General features: G+C 35.8%; 1 protein-coding gene across 2 annotated transcripts in view; it reads right to left on the bottom strand.

The window, feature by feature from the left end:
- LOC145248304 (uncharacterized) overlaps positions 1-23,170 on the bottom strand; it is a 936,478-nt gene that overhangs the window by 430,659 nt on the left and 482,649 nt on the right. The window lies entirely within an intron of this gene.

Here is a 23,170-nt window from a genome sequence, read left to right as displayed (position 1 = left end):
TCTTCTACTCTAATAATTTCTTCACCAGAACTGCTGGACTTTGGAATTCCCTTCCAGGCTCCTGCTTCTTCAACTGTACTGACCTGCAGAAGTTCAAGTGTAATTTTTTTTTTTTTTTTTTTTATTACATTTTCACCCCAAACAAGGCACATTGCCACTTTGGTGTAGGGGGCTACTATCAGGGGAAACATCTACTGGGGCACTATGTAGGGATTAGGGCAGCAAGATGTTGGTTCACGTTGCACTTGAACTTATGCATGTCAGTACAGTTGGGGAAGCAGTGACCTGGAATGGAATTCCAAAGTCTAGCAGTTCTGGGGAAGAAACTACTGGAGTAGAACGATCTTTTACATCTAGGGATCTCTACAGTGTGGGGGTGGGATTTTGCAGCTTGTCGGGTCTGTCGAGGGTGTTCACGTCGTGGGGGCACAAGTGCTTGCAGTTCTTCAGAGCATTCACCATTATAATACTTGTAGAACAGGCAGAGGGATGCAACGCTTCGACGATGGGACAGAGGCTGAAGTTTTGATGCCAGTTTAGGGCCTATCAGATTTGCGACTCTCTTTTGAACCCTGTCAAGGAGAGAGAGACTAGTAGCCGATGCACCGGCCCAAATATGACAGCAATACTCCATACATGGGCGAATAGTGGCCTTATAGAGGTACAGGATACTTTCGGGTGTTAGAAGTTTTCTAGCACGGTAGAGAGAGCCCACCTTCCTCGCAGCGGCTCTGGCAATGCCCTCGATGTAATTGTTCCAGCTCATGTTTCCTGTGAACGTTAGGCCAAGGAGCTTGAAAGACGTACTCTCAGCTAAAGAGTTGTTGGCCATTGCTATAGGTGGTAGAGAAGGTTTCCTGTAATTATTGAATGAAACCAGTTTTGTCTTGGTGGCATTGAACGTTACCATCCATTTTTGTCCCCATTCCACTACTGATTTGAGGTCATCTTCTAGTGTTTCTGCCATTACTTTAGATATATGTTCATTTGTTTTCCTGCCGTGCCTGCTATAGAGTGTGGTGTCATCAGCATATATACCCATCTCAGAGGCAATTTTATCGGGGAGGTCATTTATGAATATCAGGAACAGCAGAGGACCAAGGATAGATCCCTGGGGCACTCCGGCATTTATATTATATTGTTTAGACGTACGACCGTCGAGGACAACCTGGATTTTTCTCTTATCTAAGAAGGATTTAATTATGTTAAGTATTCTACCAGTGATACCGTAAGATCTAATCTTCCTGAGGAGACCCTCATGCCATACCCTGTCAAAAGCCTTAGATATATCTAGAGCTACCGCTCTGCCCTCTCCCGCTTTGTCCAGTGAATGGTATATGCGTTCAGAGATTACAGTGAGGATGTCTGCCGTGGAACGGGCTTGTCTAAATCCATATTGATGGTCGGTCAGAAGTTTAGCATCTGTAAGGTGCTGGACTAGAGCATGGTTAATTAAGGTCTCAAATATTTTGGCAAAAAGTGGGAGGAGGCTAATAGGGCGATAATTTAATGGGTCAGTTCTTTCGCCAGAATTCTTGAATACTGGTACCACAGAAGCAGTTTTCCAGCAGCTCGGAAAGCAAGATTCATTAAGGCATTTGTTGTAGAGTTTGGAGAGAACTGGAGCTACTTCGGCTGAGCACTTTTTTAATAGCACAGCTGGGATGAGGTCGGGTCCACATGCTTTGGAAGTGTCAAGGTTTTTTATGATAGCATGCACCTGAGCAGGGGTGATTTCCAGATCGTCTAGCTTGGCGTCTGTCCGCATAGGAAAGTCAGGTAGGGGGTGGTTTAAAGGGTCCAGTGTAGAGTTGGAGGCAAACCGACTGGCAAGCATGTTAGCCTTCTCGGTTGCTGAGCAAAGAACCTCGTGATTGTTGGTTAGTGGGGGAATCGTTGATTGCCCATTATTTACTACACTGTTGTAGATTTTCCAGAAGTCACGAGTTCCTAATTTTTGTGCTTCGATGCGTTTTTTAGTGGTTTCCGTAAATTCCCTCTTAGCTGTCGCTATTTCTTTCTTAACGTTACTTCTAGCTTCTATGTACTTTTGTCTGTTTGAACTGGACATGTCGGTTAAACCTTCGGAGTGCATGCTGCCTTTGAGCAATGGCAGTTGTGCAAGTCGAAGTAAACCATGTAAACAGACATCTTGCTTCTCAACTCCCTATATACTGTGCCTTGTTTGGGGTGAAAATGTAATTTTAAAAAATCACTCCCATCTTCGTAGCTCTTCAACTTTTTGAGTTTAAAAAAAATAGGAGGCTTTACTTTTGGAATGACTCTTGTATGACAACGTGCACTCCAGATGCTCATGTACAACCATTGTTCATTACTAGCAAAACGGTATAGTGGTAGAATGATGCAAACATTATTCAAGTGGTCTTTATAACAGACTTAATATGCGATATCTTCCTAGATGTGGCAGAATTATTCCATCTTTGGTCGCATCTGGGCAACACTGACATTCGAGTATTGGTGATGAAAGGAGAGAACTTGATTTTAGTGGTATTAAAGATAAAAAGTTACTGTTTCTCCACATTGCACCACATAGTCCAGATCAGATTCATGTACCGTTCATTCTCCTCTAGGATCCTCCGACCACTCCGTCGTATCAGTTAAGATAAAAACGAAATGTAAGAAGCCATCAGACGTACCCCTCCACCGTACTGTATACCGATACTCTATGGCTGACTGGGATAGCTTCCGTACATTCATATCTGATTTACCTCTGCACTCCATGTTTAAAAAGGAAGTGTCCTCTATAGTATCAGATCTGACCGAATGGTTAATTGTAGGCATAGACCAATTCATACCATCTAAAAAATTCCAACAAAAACCTAACAGCCAGCGATGGTTCTGCCCAGAATGTGCTGCTGCTATCGCGTACAGAAATCACTTTTTCCATAGCTACCAACGTAATAGATGCACTGAGACTAAAGCTGCTTTCAGGACTGCCAGCAACCACTGTAAAAGAGTAATAAAAAATGCAAGAGAGCTATATGCCCAGTCTGTTAAATCCAAGGTAGCTGATCAGCGGCTTGGTTCCCACCAGTTTTGGCAAATAACAAATAGGATCCTGAACAGAAGTGTGCGTTCTATCCCAACCATTATCAATGGACCAGAGGTTATCTCGTCAGCGTCAGACAAGGCCAAACTATTTGCAAAGAACTTTGCAGCTAATTCTACCCTATGCGACGAAGGCCATCAACTCCCCATATTTCCTCCTATAACACAGAACAAGCTAGGTAACATACAAATATCCGTGCATGAGGTCGCCAAGCTAATAAAAAACCTAGATTCCAGTAAAGCAACTGGCCCTAATGCCATCCCAATTATTGTGTTAAAAAAGCTTCAACCAGAACTTGCTCCCATACTTACGAAACTATTTAAGCGCTGCCTTAAGGAGAAGTGCTTTCCGACCCCCTGGAAGACCTCATCAGTTTGCCCTGTATTTAAGAATTCAGGTGATAAGTCATCTCCCTCTCAGTACAGACCAATAAGTCTTATCTGTGTTATGAGTAAGTTGCTGGAATCAATATTAAATAGTGAAATAGTCAACCACCTCAGCAGGAATAACCTTCTTAGTGACACACAATATGGTTTCCGCTCTGCAAGATCTACTGCAGATGTGCTGACGGTTATATCCCACAGGATTAGTGAATCTCTTGACAAAGGCTTCCTTTCTAGGGCAATTGCTCTTGACATATCAAAGGCCTTTGACAAAGTATGGCATAAGGGTCTACTTCACAAGATTTCCAGCTACGGTATAACTGGAAATGTTTTCTCAATCATTAAATCATTTCTCTCCGATAGGCTCATAAGAGTAGTGGTAGATGGACAAAAATCGGAGGTCTGCAATATAAATGCTGGAGTCCCTCAGGGGTCAATCCTGGGCCCAACTCTCTTCCTGATCTACATCAATGACCTCCCTAAACACATACTTAAATCATTCGTTGACATCTACGCTGATGACACGACCATCTACGGCAACACATCAAAGGCTGTAAATGACGAAGTTCTCTCTGATTCTCTCTCCTCTGATCTCGAGCGCGTGGTTCAGTGGGGGAAGATGTGGCTAGTTACCTTTAATGCATCCAAAACCAAACTCCTATCCTTACATCATCAACGCTCTGATCCCCAGCTGGCATCAATTGTGATGGATGGCTCTCGTCTGGGTGAGGCCCCGTGTTTTGACAAGCTTCTGGGTTTGACCTTTACTCCTGATCTGAAATGGAACACGTACATCAAGTCTGTTGCCAAGGTCGCTGGAAAGATGGTGGGATCCTTCTACCGCTCCAGAAGATATCTCACTACTGATGCAATTCTCTATCTATATAAAAGCCAAGTACGGCCAAGGATGGAATACTGTTGCCATATCTGGGCAGGAGCTGCCAAAAACAGCCTATCATGCCTTGACAGAGTACAAAATAGACTTTGTGGTTTAGTGGGGGATGCCCTTTTCTCTACCCTGCAACCCCTCTCCCACAGAAGAGACGTTGCGAGCCTATCCTTGTTTTATCGTTATTTTCATGGCAGGTGCTCGTCTGAACTCCAATCCCTGGTCCCCCCTCGCCAATCTTTCACGAAAAACACCCGTCTAGCTGAATCCACAGTGAAAAATTTCCCCCACTCTATATCTGTGCCTAAATCAAAACGCGGATTTCATGAACAAAGCTTCTTACTTAGAACTGTACGCCTGTGGAACTCTGTTCCGTCTGCCTGCTTCCCTCCGGACTACAACTTGGATGTCTTCAAGTCTAATGTTAATAAATTCCTAATGAACCGCCCCCCTAATTAAACACTTCATCAAATCTCCTCACTAACGTAATGTACTTGCAATAACCCTTATCCCTGAGTGGCTTCCGGGCCTTGATAAGTGGTGATCACTGTGTAAAAAAAAAAAAAAAAAAAGGAAACAAGGTGAGATTTTAATATAAAATGCTCTTTGAGGTGCAGCCATAGACATCTGTGTCACCCTTGTAGCTGTGAACGAATTACATTGTTTTTAATTTTTTATGGAAATCGCTCAGGACAGTGCATGAAGCTAGTTGATGTAGAAGGTAACAAAAACGAAAGATTATTCTTGCAAATACAGGAGATGTTTCTTAAAAAGACCAAAGCTATAGGTATGGTAAAAAAAAAAAAAAAAAAAAAAAAAACAGTGAGCAGAAAGAGAATTCCACAAGATTGCATTTCTTTGAAAAAAAAACTACTGGATTAGGAAACTGTATTACGATGAAGTATTAAAACAGCGAATTGATGGAGACCATTAGACCAACAAGTTTATTGAATCGGATCAAAAGAAGCAGAGAATAGATCAAACAGTCCTAAAAAAATACATGTCATTATAGTACAAGAGTCGTTCCCAATGTAAAGCCTCCTATTTTTTACCTCAAAAACTTGAAGAGGTACAAATGCGAAAGTGGTAACATTAAAATTCACTTTTGCCAACGATGAACAATGGCTGTGCATGAGCGCCTGGAGCGCTCGCTGTCATAGAAGAGTTTTTTTTTTCCAAAAGTAAAGCCTTCTGTTTTTTAAACTCCAAAATTTGAAGAGATACGAAGACAGGAGTATTACTATTAAAACGAGCTACCTTTTGTGCTAGAGAATTTATTTTTCTACATAGTCACCACTATTCTCAATAAACTTTTGCTAGCGATGACCAATGTCACATGAGGGTCATTTCAAACGTAAAGCCTTTTATGTTTTTAACTAAAAAGACTGAAGAGCTACGAAGATAGGAGATGTACTATTAAAACGAGTGACATTTCATGCTTCAGAATTTGTTGTTCTATATAGTCACCACCATTCTCGATGCATTTTGCCAGGAATTAAATGATGATTCTGACGCACGCCCGTGACAGGGGTTGCTTTCTTAGCATCTCACATTGGCAATATCTGCAACAGAGAGGTGAAACTTTCATGTAATAAATGCATAACATCAGTCATCATAACAATGCAATTTGCAATCCTCTCTGATCCATTTGGGTCGAATAAAAATAGAAGGTATTACTTTTGGAATGCCCCTTCATATTTGCTAAAAAAGACTGTAACTAGTAATATTGCAGAGAAGCAAACAATAGTGAAAAAAAAAAGAATTGAGAATTTTATTAAAGATTTTACTGTCGGTATTACCCTATATTAGAATGCATTCATTCAAGGCATTGAAATTACATAAAAATTGGGCAAGCCGTTTTCGAGTCCATGGCGAACGAACTCACACACACACACACACACACACAGTGCAAGTTCCTTAACGTTTTCATTCATATTGATTATTCAAAACTACAATTTATTTCAACCTCTGTTTTATATAATTCAAACATGATATATGGTTGCTGCCCAACTCGCTACATAGTACCTCTGTAGCTTATGTACCTGATAGTAGTCCCCCACCATCAAAGTGGCGATGTGTCTTGTTTGGGGTGAAAATGTAATAATAATAAAAAAATGTGTCAGTTTTAGTCATTAAAAACTGCTTTAAAACTTCACCGCTCACTCATTTTTCGACCAAATTTCAAACAATTATTACAGTTTATAGATCACTTTCTCAGCTATATTGTGAAAAAAAAATTTCAATTTTCGTTTAGTAAAACAAAAGTTACGATGAATTTACTGGTGTTCAAAATTGTAAAAATATGTAAGAAGGTGAGCGACGCTTTTTATAGCAACCACGTCGCTTCAGCGACTACTGTTGCTACTAATTCACTGCTGTCGCAAAAAGAGAAGTAACACGTGAAACAGGGAGAATGAAAGCATGAAAGTGAGATAATTTGGTGATTTAATTGAAAGCAGACGAGTGCCGCACATTGTTATTACATATGTGTATGTTATGTTTATGGGGCAAAAAATAAGACTGAAATTAAACAAAGAACGAGTGAATTTATTGGACGTCTGGAAAAATCATTGATTACAATAGAAAAATGCGAGCATAAAAAGTAATATGGTTAAGTTTAAACATGGAAAAGTAAAGGACTAGTTGTTAAAACTGGAAAAGAAAAGGACAAGATATTCTAGTAAAAATATAATAAATTTATAACTTAAAACATTGCAGCATTAAGATTTTTTTAAATTCAATTTAACATTATATAATCAACTTTTAATGCTGCAATATTTTAAGTTATAAATTTATTATATATTTTACTAGAATATCTTGTCCTTATCTTTTCCAGTTTTAACAACTAGTCCTTTCTTTTTCCATGTTTAAGCTTAACCATATTACCTTTCATGCTCTCATTTTTCTATTGTTATATCTTAATGCATAAGAACTAATTGCGAATTTGGATTGGGTTTTTTTTGTGTGTGTGTGTGCGTGTGTGTGTTTCGTGGGGGGGGGGTTGTATTAGTGATGAGACAGTTCAAATATTTTTCCAGATTCCCATACAATTTTCGATTCTGTTCTAAATTCACAATTCCGATACAATTATAGATTCTGATTCCGATGCTTTAAAAATCTCTATTTATTTAGCTATAGAATTGCTGTTGTTTCATTTTAATTTTCAGATTACTGTAACAAAAAAAAACGTGTAAAGTGTGCATATGTTACAGGAAAAGGGCTGTACTCTTTTTCTGTAAAGAAGAACATTAGATAAGTGGAAAATGAGATTAGGATAAGCCGAGACTCGAACCTTGTAAGCAAGTTTCAGAAATAGATCCAGAAATTGGAATGTTATAATTTACCTATTGTTAAATCCTATAATAAAATATTTAGATGTTGTTTGTATTGTAAAAAGAATTGATTGTTCATTCTTTTATGAAAACTGAATTAAAAAGGTCAGCTAAAAAGAATGAACAAACAAATTAAAATTATATTATAAAAAAATAGGTTAGTTGAGAATTCTTTGTTGGCAGAAGTGTGTTTTGGACAAACATGTGTTTAGCCATGTGAGTTAGTCACGTTTTGGAACCACACATCTGACGTCATAGCAAAAAGGGAATTCTCAATATAGGAGCTAGGATTAGTCAGATTAGAGCAGTCGAGCAGAGGAGGCAGAGCAGTTGAGTCTGCTAGTCAGTCAGAGAGAGAGTTGGAGTCAGAGTCCTTTGGAAGCGAAGGAAAGAACATTAAACTACGTAGATCCCGAATTTGAATTCCTGACGTCATCATCATTTAAACCGGTCAAATGAAATAAAGAATCACCATCGATATTTATAACTATTTGTTTTCGTGTCGTCATTCAAAAATTGAAGGTAATGTGTTAATCATCTTAATATGAACTTTGTATAAACCCCATTCCAAGTAATGTGTCCCCCTCCGCCATCATAATTAATGATTCACCAGTCTGATGTAAAAGAATAGTAATGCACATTTATTCAATAATGAATTCACATCATCATCTCAACCTGTTATAAATGTTTCCCTCAGTATTGTCATCATCGTTATTGTGTTATGAGTCCCCCGCTGGACATCTACACGATATATGACCCCCAATATGAACCCCCCTGCAATACAACACATATATTAGGTTGAGAAAAATGTTCTTGTGGAATTTTTATCTTCATTTTAAATGATGTATTTCTAAATAAGTTTCCGTTATAATATCTTTTCTTTATATATCATTTTAAAGAGCAGTTTTCGTTCTATCTAATTGTTTAAATTACAATAGTTTAAACCAATTATGTCTTTTTTCAGAACTTTCAATACAAGATAGTAATAAGCAAATTCGCACAATTTTCTTATTTCAATTCAAGCTAGACCGAAAAGCTGTTGAAATTTCGTGGCGGCGATAAGAGTCTTTAAAATGATGAGCGAAGTGGTCGGCCATCGAATGTTGACGACGATCAATTAAGAGCATTAGTGAAAGCCAATCCACGTACACTGTTCTTGCTTCTGAATTAAACGTAATCACTTGAAAGAGATTAGAAAGACAAAAAAAACTTGATAAATGGGTTCCTCAGGAATTGAACTATAACTAAAAGGAACGCCGTTATGAAGTGTCATCTTCCTTTCTTTCACGCAACAAGAATGACCGGTTCCTCGAACGAATTGTTACTTGCAATGAAAGGTGGATTCTTTACGACAACCAGCGACGTTCAGCTTAGTGGTTAGATGCCGACAAAGCTGCACGACACATTCCGAAGCCAGAGTTGCACCAAAAGAAGGTCATGCTGACTGCTTAATGGTCTGCGACTGGTCTCATCCATTGCAGTTTCTTTTTAATGCAGGTGGCACCATTACGGCGGAAGAGTACGGTCAACAAATGGATGAAATGCACCAGAAACTTTGACAGCAATATGCAACAGAAACAGTCCAGTTCTCATCCATGACAATGCCTGACTGCACGTTGCTAAACCGACCCTGCAGAAGTTGAACGAATTAGGCTACGAAACTTTGCCTCGCCTGCCATACTCTCCATGCTTCTCGCCTACTGACGACCACTTTTTCGAGCATTTCGACAAATTTCTGCATGAGAATTTCTTCAAAAACTTAAGCGATATCAAAAACGCCTTCAGCGACGTCATCGCCACCAGAACGCAAGATTTTACGTTATTGGCATAAATACACTTGTTTTGCGTTGGCAAAAGTGTGCCGATTCTGATGGTACATATTCTGATCAACAAATTTTTATTTGAGCCGAAATATATTCATCTTGATTTAAAAATTAAAAACCGTAAGAACTTTCTTGTCAAGCTGATATATTCACAAGCATAAACATTTACCTGTAGACGATTTTAGTTTGGGTGGAGCTTAAAACTAATTAATATCTGTACTTTTACTATTAGTTCCAGCAAGTGAAAGTTGCTTTAAATAAGAAAACAAAATTAAAAGAATCGTCTTTGGCATCTGAAAATAGGGAGACATTTTGTCATGTCGATACAAATCTTAACACCCTCAAAATTCCGATTTGTTCTAACACTAGTATGTTTTTTGTTTGTTTATTCTTCCAAACGTAATTACATTTGATGATACCATTTTATATGGAATTTGACAGCCAACAGACAGGTGCTTGCCATCGATATCCCCCCAGCAATTAACCATCAGCCATTTTGGTAGTAAATCATTTATTAAACAGATTTTGCAAGAATAATTTTGAAAAAGACAAAAAGAAATTCATAATAAAAAAAATTTTTTACACACACAATCAATCTGTAAAATACATCCTCGCTAATTGGTTCTTTTTTTTAATCCTTTGAGATGAGGCTTCATAATTTGTGTATTTCTTTTTGTTTTCTTCTTTTTTTTGCGAACTGTTATCTTCATTTTCATGATTGTTGTTGTTCCGCCATGTTTCGGCCAACTCATCCTCTGTCTTTCTTCAGGTGATTAAACGCAACGGAATAAAAATTCTGAGTCTCTTAACTGTATCCTCAGTAATTACTGCCTTCCATAGTTGTTGTCTTGCCACGTTTTTTTGAGCCAACTAATTCTCTAACCTGCTTGGGTATGATTAAAAACGCTATCTATAGACAATACTTACCTGGAACCGTTGAGACTCAACGCCTCTATTCACTGCGTCACATGGCCCAAAGAAGGTCAGGATATGAGTTGGTCAAAACGCGATGAAACAACAACTATAATGATGAGGATAACAGTCCGCAAAAAGAATGAACGTACAAATGGTTCCCCTGTTTTTATTGGGAATTCACTACAGTCGGACTTCTTCCATGAGGCTTTACGAAATTAAAAATCTGGATTCCCCTAGTTCTTAAAAGGAACACAATAATTAATGAAAGTCAACGTTGTGTTTTTCGTAATAGAAGCCTTGTTTTTTTGTTTTTTTTAAATAAAATACGTATAAAATACGTTTATAAGCCAAATTACAAGGCAATATTTTGAAAATAAACAAATAAACATTTGTTTAAAATTAATTTTTCGGAGATAGACTCCATCTTCAGAATTTTATTTTGTTTTTTTTTATAATTTTTTTTTTTACTCGCTATGCTGTTAAACTGAAGAAAAAATAGTTAATAAAGAATCCGTATGTTGTCTGTCTGCGATGTTATTTTGAAATGCCGGAAGAATACGTTTGGCGCACGTGATATGGAAGTCAGTTTTTATTTAATATTATAAACGTATTTTATACGTATTTTATTTTATAATAACGAATATTGTTTTATTGTTTCCTATAATGTACGTTATTTATCTTTTATAAATGCCAGCTGTAATAAATGTGATAATCGTTCTTAGTCTTTTTTCGTTCTGACGATGAATATGTTTGCAATAAATGTTTAATGCATGAGCTGTGAAATGAAATAACTTTTTTTTTTAAATATGTTTTTGGTAAACATTAAAAATGAAATAACATTAAAAATGAAATAACATTAAAAATGAAATAACATTAAAAATGAAAGGGATAAAAATGATAATATACTGGACATCATCAAAAACTGATACAACAAAAAATATATTTTTTATGAAAGTGTTACATCTCACTTATCATGTACTAGAACACCGTTTGCTCAGTATTGGGTTTGTATGTTATTGCTGAACTCATTATCTTTTGAATATCCAAAAGGTTTACATAAAGATGTCATAATAGATCCTTCTTTAAAAAGTTATCGAAATATACTGTTAATCAACCGAAAACCACATCACTCTATATAAAAGCATATAAGATATCAACGGATACACACTGGAGAATAAAAACAATAAAAAGAATATGCTGTTGTCCTAGCCCTAGTAATTAATATATATTATCTTTTGAATATTCAAAAGGTTTACAGAGAGCTGTCATAATAGATCCTTCTTTAAAAAAAGTTACTTATCGAAATATACTGTTTGTATTTCGTTACGCATCATAGAATAATAGCAAAAAATACATTTCATTATTAAACGAAATACACTTTTGGGCACCCAACTGACTTTTCTTTATATATTAGATTGAAAGCCTTCACAATGAAGACATGATGATTAGCTTCTTTGTCGTGATTTTTGGATTTCATGAGATTCAAATTATAACTCGGATTATGTGATGCTTTTGGATTTTATGACGTAAAATTAAATTGAATTTATTGCGTTTTTGGATTTTATGATAATCCTTTTAAACCTAGAATTGCAATTTCTTCATTGTGAACCTTCATTAATTATAAGATTTTCTAAACTTTTAGCGATTTTTTTTTTTTGTATTGCAACAAAATTAATTTACTCTGAGATTCCAGATTTTTCTTTTGGTTTCACAGATTAATATTTAACTAATTAATTGATTCACTAGTTAATTACTTAATTGATTAATGTTTGATTTGTTATTCTATTAAAAATTTGTTTAATTCTTTAAATGTGTTTATATATATATATAAATATATATATATATATATATATATATATATATATATATATATATATTCAAATTTATGCTAATCACTAACGCGGTTTTTACTACTGTTTATCCTATGAAAAGATCCTATCTTTGAAAATCCATGGGTTAAAATTTTTCTTTATTATAATTCCTTGTTTGAATTTTAAATTGATTAATAAATGTTGGAGTGTATTTAATTCATATTTTCGTCGTCAATCTTTCTTGTTTATTCACACACACACACACACACACACACACACACAAACACACAAACACACATATACAGGGTGTCCACAAAATCTGGCTGAATTATGTAGCCAAACTTTGTGGACACCCTGTAGATTATGCAGCCAGACTTTGTGGACACCCTGTATATATATATATATATATATATATATATATATATATATATATATATATATATATATATATATATATATATATATAAAATAGCAAACTTAGAATTTATTTGTGTTTCCTTTTTGAAAATTAGATGTTTTTAACTCTTCTTAAAGTGTTTTAACATGTTTTATTAATTCTTTGTTCTTATGTATATATATATATATATATATATATATAGTTTTAAAAATAATAGGCGGAAGTTTCTCGAGAGCTCTTTCGGCTATCATCTCGTCAGGAGAAAATCGATAGCAAACAAAATAATATTATATTATGTCGAAAAATAAAGAGTTCTAATGGGGAACTTATTAAATGTGCCAAAAGTACGGGGATACTAAAATAAATTTATTAACGTTTAAAAACGATTAAAATATTGGCACAACGGGGGAGGAAAAAAAGCGGGAGAAAAGATTCAAAGTTCCCCAAAGAGAAACAATGCGTTTTATGTTTCTTTTTGCCGGCACAAAGAAGGTTGACGCACCGCGATAGAGACAGACTCCAAAATCTTTAAATGGTTTTTGGAGTCCGCTCTATGTAGCCCCTCGAACCAATCTATTTTATATCTATCGGCACAGCACGGGTTGTCAACCAAATGCTGGCCAATAGCAGAGTCCAAGGCTGCAGAAGGACGGAGACCACCAGACCCCATTCTCCCTTGTCTGATCTTCGATGGAACATGCTGGTTTACACGAGTCAAAAGGTGCAAGGATGTTCGCCCAACATAACCAGCATCGCACTGGCATTTGAATTGATATACAATATTACTATTTTGGATGTAAGGCAAACTATCCTTGCGGAAAGACGGAAAAGCAGGTCTCGTAGTATATACCAAACGCAAGGACACAGAAAAAAAGCAGTCGTAAATACTTCTGCGAATCTGTTTGGAAAGTCTATTACTCTTTTCCCCAATCCATGGTAATTTTAAATAAACCGGGCATTTCAAGGGTCCAAACTTTTTAGGGGATTTAAAATCCGCAACCTTTTTGAAAATACAGTCATCAATAAGGTCAACAGGATAACCATTATTGATGAATATTTCCCTGATCTTATCGAGTTCGGCGTCTAATCTGTTAGGTGAACAAATCATGAGGGCTCTATGTACCAAAGTATTAATTAGGCCGACCTTACGTGATTTGGGTACAAAAGACAACCAGTTCACATATAGGCCAGTAAATGTCGGCTTTCTATAAATTGTAGTGAGAACCCCCCCCCCCCCCTTGAGCGTTCAACAAGAACATCCAAGAAAGGAAGCGAATTGTCCTTCTCACTTTCCATAGTGAACTTAAGAGCCCCATGTAAGGAATTCAACCTATTAAAAAATATAGACGCTTCACTTTGCGATGGAAAAATAGCAAAAGTGTCGTCAACATATCTGAAATATGCAGTGGGTTTAGTTGTAGAATTAAACATAACGGATTCATAGTACCCGACGAAAATATCCGCTAAAGTTGGGGCCAACGAACTCCCCATTGAAACCCCGTCGACCTGACAGTACATAATATCACAAAAACTAAACCCCACGGATTTAGTGCACATTAAAATGAGTTCAATAAGAATCTCTTTAGAAAACCGTGGAGCAGTCAGGCGACCATCATAGAGAGCGTCGGTACATATGCGAATAGTCTCATCCAACGGTATGTTGGTAAAGAGACTAGAGACATCAAATGAGCACATAAAAGACTTCTCTTCATTTGAATCCAGCTCACGTACACAATCAACGAACCGAAAAGAATCTGGGATGCAATGCGTGGTGTATAACTCGCGCACAGGTTGCAGAATTTCCACAAGCCACTGAGCCAAAGACCATTGATAAAATAGGTCTCAGTGGAACACCTTGCCTATGGATTTTGGGGAGACCATACATTTTGGGAGGTTGTGACCCAGAGGGCCTAATCCTGTCATAGACGTCCTTGCAAAAAAACCTTCTTTTTAAATAATGCAAGTAGACGTCTTTGCACTTTAGCCTCGTTCTTGCAAGTATTATCCGTCAACTCGACAGGGCCGAGTTTACGGAATTTCAAATCATCATTGAGAATAACTGCCATTTTCTCAACGTAGTCCGATTTGTCCAAAATCACCACTCCTGCACCTTTGTCTGGTTTGCACATATAAATATCAGTATTAGATTTTAACGCTTTCATGGTTTTAAATTGCGTTATGTTCCAGACAAAGTTGCTATGATCGACAGGAATGTTACTATATCGGTGAGCTAAGGCAACTAAATTAGATTTATTTATATATATATATATATATATATATATATATATATATATATATATATATATATATATATATATAAATATATATATAGCTTAATGCGTAAGAGGAAAAAAGAGAGTTCAATTCCACAAGAGGAGACATCTGGATAATGCCAAGCTCAACAATTATTATTGGAGCTTATACAATAGGACAACAAGAGTATGAAATGAAGTCACAAAACTATATATTGGTATATATAGAATGAATCATTCATTGAATAATTGAATACAAGCAAAATTTGAGGGATAGAAGGGACTCTTTATGCCAGGGTATTTCGAAGCCTAATGCTTCTCATCAGAAGAGTAGAGAAGGTGCTAGGTAGCATGGAGAACCCCACATACAATAATAACATCCAAACTAATATCCCAGAAGAATTTTTAAAATTAGTAGAAGATTCTTTCAAACATCCTCACATATGCAGCACGATCCTAAATAAAAACTCTATTAAATTATCCTTCTCAACTATGCCTAATGTAGCAGAAACTATTATAAGCACTAATAAGAAGAAAATAGAATCAACACAGAAAATAATTAATGACAACCCTAGTCTAGCCCAACCAAACTGCAATTGTAACGACCCAAATAGCTGCCCATTGGAAAATGACTGTGTACACTCAGACGTCATATATTCATGTACAGTAACAAAACTCCCGCCTAATACGACAACTAATAATCTGACAGCCAAACCCATAGTACCAGTTACAACAGAGAGGATCCATATAACCCAACAAGTAATAGTACACAAACTGAACAACTGACCACACAGCAGATAAGTATAACCTCTACAGAACCTGAACATAGAAACTCAGGCCACCTCCAGAAAAATGAAGAATCTTTAGATACACTGCGCACAAGCCCTATAATACATACTTACATTATCCTCCTTCCCCAGCAAGGCCAGAATTGCGAACCATTTACAATCATTCTCTAAGGAGAACCCTAAAACAAAAACTACCTCATCTAACCTAGTGAGAAATTTAAAACAAAACAAAATAGACTTTACATTAAAATGGAAAATACTAAGAAAATTCAAATCATACTGCCCAGGCTCTAAATACTGCATTCTTTGTAATGCACAGGCGACCGAGATTATAACGGCACCTAATAAATTAAGCATCCTCAATTCAAAACCAGAGATAATTTGCAGTTGCAGGCACAAGAGAAAGTTCAAGTACGTAAATGCAAATAACCCCACTGAAAATGCACCACCGGACAGGAACTAGCTTATTGCGCTTCTTCGCTGTCCATAAAACGTAACAATATCCCTCACTAACCGTTTCCCCTAGTAAAGGGCTATCGGACAACACCCCAAACCAATTTTTTTAAACCGCCCCTAAGCACTCGCTATCTGCAAAAATCGCAATAAAAACTTCAACTTTTTAATATAAGATATTAGCACACCCTCTGAATATATAACTATTACAAAACATTATATGAATAACCAACCTAGAATCGCCTGCATCTTGGCAAGGCCTAATTAACAATATAACTACTTTGATCATAAGCCCTCAGACAATTGTGCCTAACAAGCCCTATCCCCGTAAAACCGTACACTTAATACCACCTATTAAATTGCAACCAAACCACCAATTAGCACACGATGCAACCAGAATATAATCTAACCAATCTAAAACCCAAGCCTAATGAAAAAATAGCTTAGAAACCCCCTCCCAGGGCCAAAGACCTAAAACCTAAATTTAGAACCATCTAACAATCACCCGTAACCCTCACTGGCAAGCCCCCCCCCCCCAAATAAGAAATAATTTTAAATATCAGCGTATTTGGACTCCACTATTAGATTAACACTAAGCCCTTCATCCCAGTAGTATTTACATTTAAACATTTAAATGTACCGAAAATATAACCTAAGATGAGCTCCCCCGGTTCAGCCCACCCCACCCCCGTAAAATCCCCATCCCTCTTCCACCCTTTCCGACTATCAGCAAAGTGCGATCTCCATTCCCCACACACAAACACGTGTACCATCTCTAAATTCCTTTCAAATTCCTTTCTAGTCGTCACTCCTACTGATAATCTTACTAGATTAAACGCAGCTGAACCAGTTCAGTTTCGAGTAAATTCCATCACAAGAGCCCACGTTGAACAAATACCGTTTTTTTGCCATTCAAAATAGGAGGAAAAGAATTCAACAAACCAGCGCATCTATGCAAGACCACCCTAACAATATAACACAAAATTTAATGGAGAAATATGGAATTTTAACGGACAGCTGTAAACCATGCTTCTTGCAACATCTCTTGGATATTAGAACTACAACAAAAAGTAGCTACGCCGAATGGATAGATCTGTCCCTCGTGTTCATAAACGAGAAAGTATGTATTCCATTTTCTAGGCCTGGCTTTTTCATAAAAAAAACATACATTTGATAGCCTTTAGAATCGGATTTCAAGAAATTTAAAGTTTTAATGTGGACTCTTGAAGCTATCTTTCTCAGTAAAGGACTTCTCGAATATAAACCCAAGATTTTCTGTTCCCCGAACTCTTACGCTTTCCCGACTAATTCTACATCTACTTTCAATCTACCCTCACCCTTATCTTTTTTTTGTGTGTGTATTTTCTTTGTATATCTGTGTTTGTGTATATATATACTAGCAAACGTACCAGTCGTTGACTGGGTTCAAAAACAGCCTACAAAAAATGGATTCTGATTTATGAAAGTGTGATAAGTTATGAAAAGAAAGGGTTATAAATTTGGCTTGTATTTGGGGGTATCAAAACCAAAGCAAAATATGATGGAAGTAAAAATAAAATAGATAAAGCCCATAATTTATTACCATACCTGTTCACGCTAAAACACTTATCACAATATTCTGTGGATCTATATTAAAAAAAAAACTTGTTAAACTTCATGACATATTTCCATTCTATGGAGGTCAGGTGCGAACGAACACCCAATAATTTTATTATACCATATTTCTTCAAACTGAAACATAATTATCAAAGTATACTTAGGCAGATAGATATGAAAAGTATATATATATATATATATATATATATATATATGTATATGTATATATATATGTATATGTATATATATATATATATATATATATATATATATATATATATATATATATATATACAGAAAAGTTTATGAGGAGAAATTTACTAATCAAAGAAAAAGCAAATTGACGTTCTGATTATTTCACTAACAATTTTTTCCTCTGATGAGAAGAAATATCGTTCTTTGAAACTGCGCAGATTAAGGAGCACCCAGCTTTGGAGTATTCTGCTGAATAATAAATACTTTTTGTAAAAGTCTACTTTATAGTATTATTGACTTTACCTTATATAGATTTTGTTATAAAAAGAATCAATGCCGGCTGTAGTAAATGGAAAGGTTCTATTCGTTTGAAAACTTTGGAAATATTGTTTTTTTCTAACACGCTGATAAAGCCCAAGTTTGTGCAAATTATAATTTGCTGAACAGATATATTCTTATATAAAACTGAGGGCTGAAACAATTGTACATAATGCCGTGATAAATAAAAGAAAAACTTTCCGAAAATGAGTAAATACTTGTGTATATATCCCTATTAACGCGGTATATATATATATATATATATATATATATATATATATATATATATATATATATATATATATATATATATACTTATTACTATAATTATTTTTTAATACCTACAGACACTAGTGTTTCATCCTTTCAGGAAACGTCAGTGCAGGGTGTCACGATTACCACGATCGGAACCATTTTTTACTTCATTAGCATGGAACAAATCCACACGGGCAATGTTAACCGTGAGAAATAGAATTGAAATGTTAACATTTCTTATTAAATGTCAAGACGGTGATAGTAATCTAATGATTATAACATCATGATCTGCACGTGTAAGCTTAAGTGACAGACTTTTAACTCCAATTTAGAGTGCTCAACAATAAGAACCGAGTTCCTAAATGGGATGACATAACTATTACAATAATATTTTTTAATACTTGCAGAGATAGGTGCTTCATCCTATAGGGAATCGTCAGTGCAGGATGTCACGATTAACGCCGGTCGGGGGATTATTAGATTTGTATCCCCTTACCCTTATGTATATTTATTTGCTTATTCGTTTATACTACTTCTATTTTTTATTCTTTTTATTGTGTCTGGTCTAATACAGGATAACAGGAATTTATTTTTTATGTATGCATCCCTGCACGACATCATGACGCTTTGTATATATATATAAGGGGAAGCTCCATGTTTTGATAAGCTTCTGGGCTTAACCTTTACTCCTGACCTGAAATGGAACACGTACATCAAGTCTATTGCCAAGGTCGCTGGAAAAATTATAGGATTTTTCTACCGCTCCAGAAGATATCTCACTGCCGATGCAATTCTCTATCTTTATAAAAGTCAAGTACGTCACAGGGTGGAGTACTGCTGCCACACCTGGGCAGGAGCTGCTAAAAACAGCCTATCCTGCCTTGACAGAGTACAAAATAGGCTTCGTGGCTTAGTGGGGGATGCCCTTTTCTCTTCCCTGCAACCTCTCTCCCACAGGAGAGACGTTGCAAGCCTGTCTGTTTTATTATTACTTCCATGGCAAGTGTTCATCTAATCCCCCCTCGCCAATCTTTCACGAGGAGCACCCGTCTAGCTGAAACCACTGTCAAAAATTAGATTCTATGAACAAAGTTTCTTTCTTAGAAGTGCATGCCTGTGGAACTCTGTTCCGTCTTCCTGTTTCTCACCTGACTGTAGTCAGGCAGACGGAACAGAGATGTCTTCAAGTTCAACATAACAAATTCCTGAAGAACCGCCGCCTTAAATAAGACACTTTAAGAAATCTCAACACTAACGTACGATACACGCAATAACCCTTATCCCCGAGTGGTTTCCGGGCCTTGATAATTGGTGACCACCTTGTAATATATATATATATATATATATATATATATATAAAATAAAATGGAAATTCAATTAACTTTCTTGAAGTTATATATTTGGATTTTACCGTCACTGGATTATTTATCTTCCACCAGACTATCCATTCACGTGAAATCACATTTTTCTTTGCCATATTCCCTCTGCTTCACTTTTTTGTTATCAAGTAAGATCTTTGACTTACTTGTTGTTTCATCAAATACTTTTGCATGCAAAATCCGATTCTGCATCTTGCTAATTCCTACCCTCTGATGAGAAGGAAAGTATTTCTTCGAAACTCCGCAGCTTAAGGACTATCCACTTATCAAGTGTTTCCTTTCCAGATTAAATATGTTTTTAACTCTTTTCAAAGTGGTTTTTAACATGTTTTATTAACTGTTTGCTCGTATATATATATATATATATATATATATATATATATATATATATATATATATATATATATAGAGAGAGAGAGAGAGAGAGAGAGAGAGAGAGAGTATAAAGAATGATAATTGTAAATTATATCTCATTAACCCAGCGTTTTTAAATCTATCTATATATCTATAAAAGTGAACGTGTCTGTCTGTCTGTCTGTCTGTCTGTCTGTGTACGTTTCCCTACGCAATAACTCTGTCAATTTTTAGTCTATAGACTCGAAATTTGAAATACCGGGTACTGAGATTTGGGAAAATCGATGTGACGGGTGTCAGCCAGAAATTTGGCTGTTAAGGGGTCAAATTTCAACGATTTGACCTTTAAGAACTCTACCAAACTCCTCCGACAATTTTGGGTCTAGACACTTGAAATTTTAGATATAGGTTCCTTGAACCTGGATCTAACTTAATAAAGTGATTTGAGCCCGAAACTATAAATTTTAAGGGGTCATAATAGGGGTCAAAGTTTAAAAAAATTGACCACTTTTTTTTTCAACATACATCTCCAAATACACGGGCAACGCCGGGCACCCATGCTAGTATATCTATAAAAGTGAACGTGTCTGTGTATTTGTGTGTCTGTGTACATTTCCCTACGCATTAACTCTTACATTTTTTAGTCTACAGACTCGAAATTTTATATACAGTGTACTGAGATTTGGGAAAATCGGTGTGATCGATTTTTCGCCAGAAATTTGGCGATTAAGGGGTCAAAGTTCAACGATTTGACCTAACTTGATTTGAGCCCAAAACAATAAATTTTAAGGTTCATAATAGGGGTCAAAGTTTTAAAAAATTGACCTTTGCGGTCTCTTCCAAATTACTCAGACAATTTCTGATCTAAATATTTGAAATTTTACATAAAGGGCATTCAGAGATAGGGCAAGCTTTTTCATCAGTTTGGGTCGAAAATTTTTAGTTATCAATATATAAATGTATGTATGTATGTCTGTTTGCATGTCTGTCTTAAACTTTCAATAGAGGCGACTGATTTTATCAAGATCAGTATCGTTTTAAAGTTTGACCTTTCATACGACAAATATCGAAAAATTGGCTAAAACATTAATATCTTCCTTCAACTAGGCACTTTCTACAGGGGGGGTCACTTTTTTCGCCGATATTTTTTAAAGTTATCCTCTCCTTTAGATCGTCAAGCTTTACTTTTAAAAACTGTCGCTTCCGGTTTGGCAGTGGTCGTGACAGTATAAACGTTAGGTTTTACCCCGTTCTTTTCCTCCTTTGCGGTACGGGTTCGAGACTGCCTTCCTACTACCACATTTATTTTTTTTTTTTTTTTGCTCAACATACACATCCAAACACCCGGGCAACGCCGGACTGAAATGCTAGTTTAAAATAAACTCCAAATAATTATTTCATCTATTTGTGGCCAAAATACAGCAACATGCCCGCATATCTCTTTATTACATGATAAGGGCTGTCCCCTTTTCATGTAAGTATAAAAATGGAGAATTTAGTTTAAAATGAAAATGAAATGGCATAGGCGAAATTCGAACCTCGTAATCTAGTTTAGAAATAGATTACGTGTTAGAATTTAAAAATGTAAAACAAACATTTGTTTAGAATATAGATAAAATATTCAAGAAAAGAATGTGAGCTGTCAAGTTTATTATGAAATTTTAAATTGAAAGAATGCAGCTTATAAGATAATGTTTTTAACATATTGAATATAGGTTAAAATTCCTTTTGTGGAAATAGGAAAAGTTTTGGGCACGTATGTCCAGGACACGTGAAAGAATGCACATGTTTTAACATGTGTATGACGTCACGGAAAATAGAAAGTTCGAGGGATAGAGAAAAACTTGAGAGTTAGAAAACAGTCAGTGAGAAAACTCAGGGACAGTCAAACGTCTGGAAGCGAGACGTCACTTCAAGAAAAAATGTGAGACTTTGAATTCTTCGTGATGGAACACGGCCGTGTGACGAATAAACCATTATGTTTTTGTAAAGCTCGTCTTGTGTCTTATGATTCCTACAGAAAGGTAAAGTCCAATTGTATTATGTATTTGTGTTAATATATGTCTTTACATACACGTCTCAACATCATCATGTCCTCACTCAAAGAGTTTTCTTCTTCTTCCATTCTACACAAGCAAAGAAATGAACATTTTTAATATATAAGAATCTCTCCTAACATGAACAATCTCTACAACAACTATTACAAACATCTCTCTCTCTCTCTCTCTCTCTCTCTCTCTCTCTCTCTCTCTCTCTCTCTCTCTCTCTGAGTCTTACAACATCCCTCACTGTAATAAGACTCCTTTCTGAGCATCTCACTCTTCTAAGACTGCGCGTATAATAAGACTCTCTTTTAATAAGACCCCAATATGCAACATCTTGACGAACTCTAAAACAATTTTTCTAATGCAACTCAATAAGGCCCATCAACCTTACTACAAAAATGTTAGTTTTATTTTGGTGTCTTAAACTTCTTCCCCCCCCCGCCTTCTTTTGTGCTGATGAGGAGATTTTTTTTATTATAAAACAAAGTATTTGTCAATTATTGTCAATGCTTATTGTCAATTTTAATAAAATGAATATCTTTTCGAAACGATCGTACACTCAATTTGATTTTGTTTGTTTCTCCTTTTAAAACTGAGTTATAATTTACAATTATTAATCTTTATACTATATATATATATATATATATATATATATATATATATATATATATATATATATATATATATATATATACGTTTTATTTTTTATTACCGGATCTTTCTGTTAAGTTACATTATTGTTTCGGCTACACGGCCGTTTTTTTTTGTTTTTTTTGCCGTGTAGCCGAAATAATAATGTAACTTTACAGAAAGATACGGTAATAAAAAATAAAACGCATACTTGCTCTACAACAGTATTGAGCACTTTTTCAGTTTTTATTAATTACCATCTCCACTATATATATATGCATATGC

The sequence above is a fragment of the Euprymna scolopes genome, chromosome 26 (assembly GCF_053919585.1).
Source record: "Euprymna scolopes isolate OS-2025 chromosome 26, ASM5391958v1, whole genome shotgun sequence".
In the NCBI taxonomy this organism is placed as follows: domain Eukaryota; kingdom Metazoa; phylum Mollusca; class Cephalopoda; order Sepiida; family Sepiolidae; genus Euprymna; species Euprymna scolopes.
This window is presented reverse-complemented; position numbering and strand designations above follow the sequence as displayed.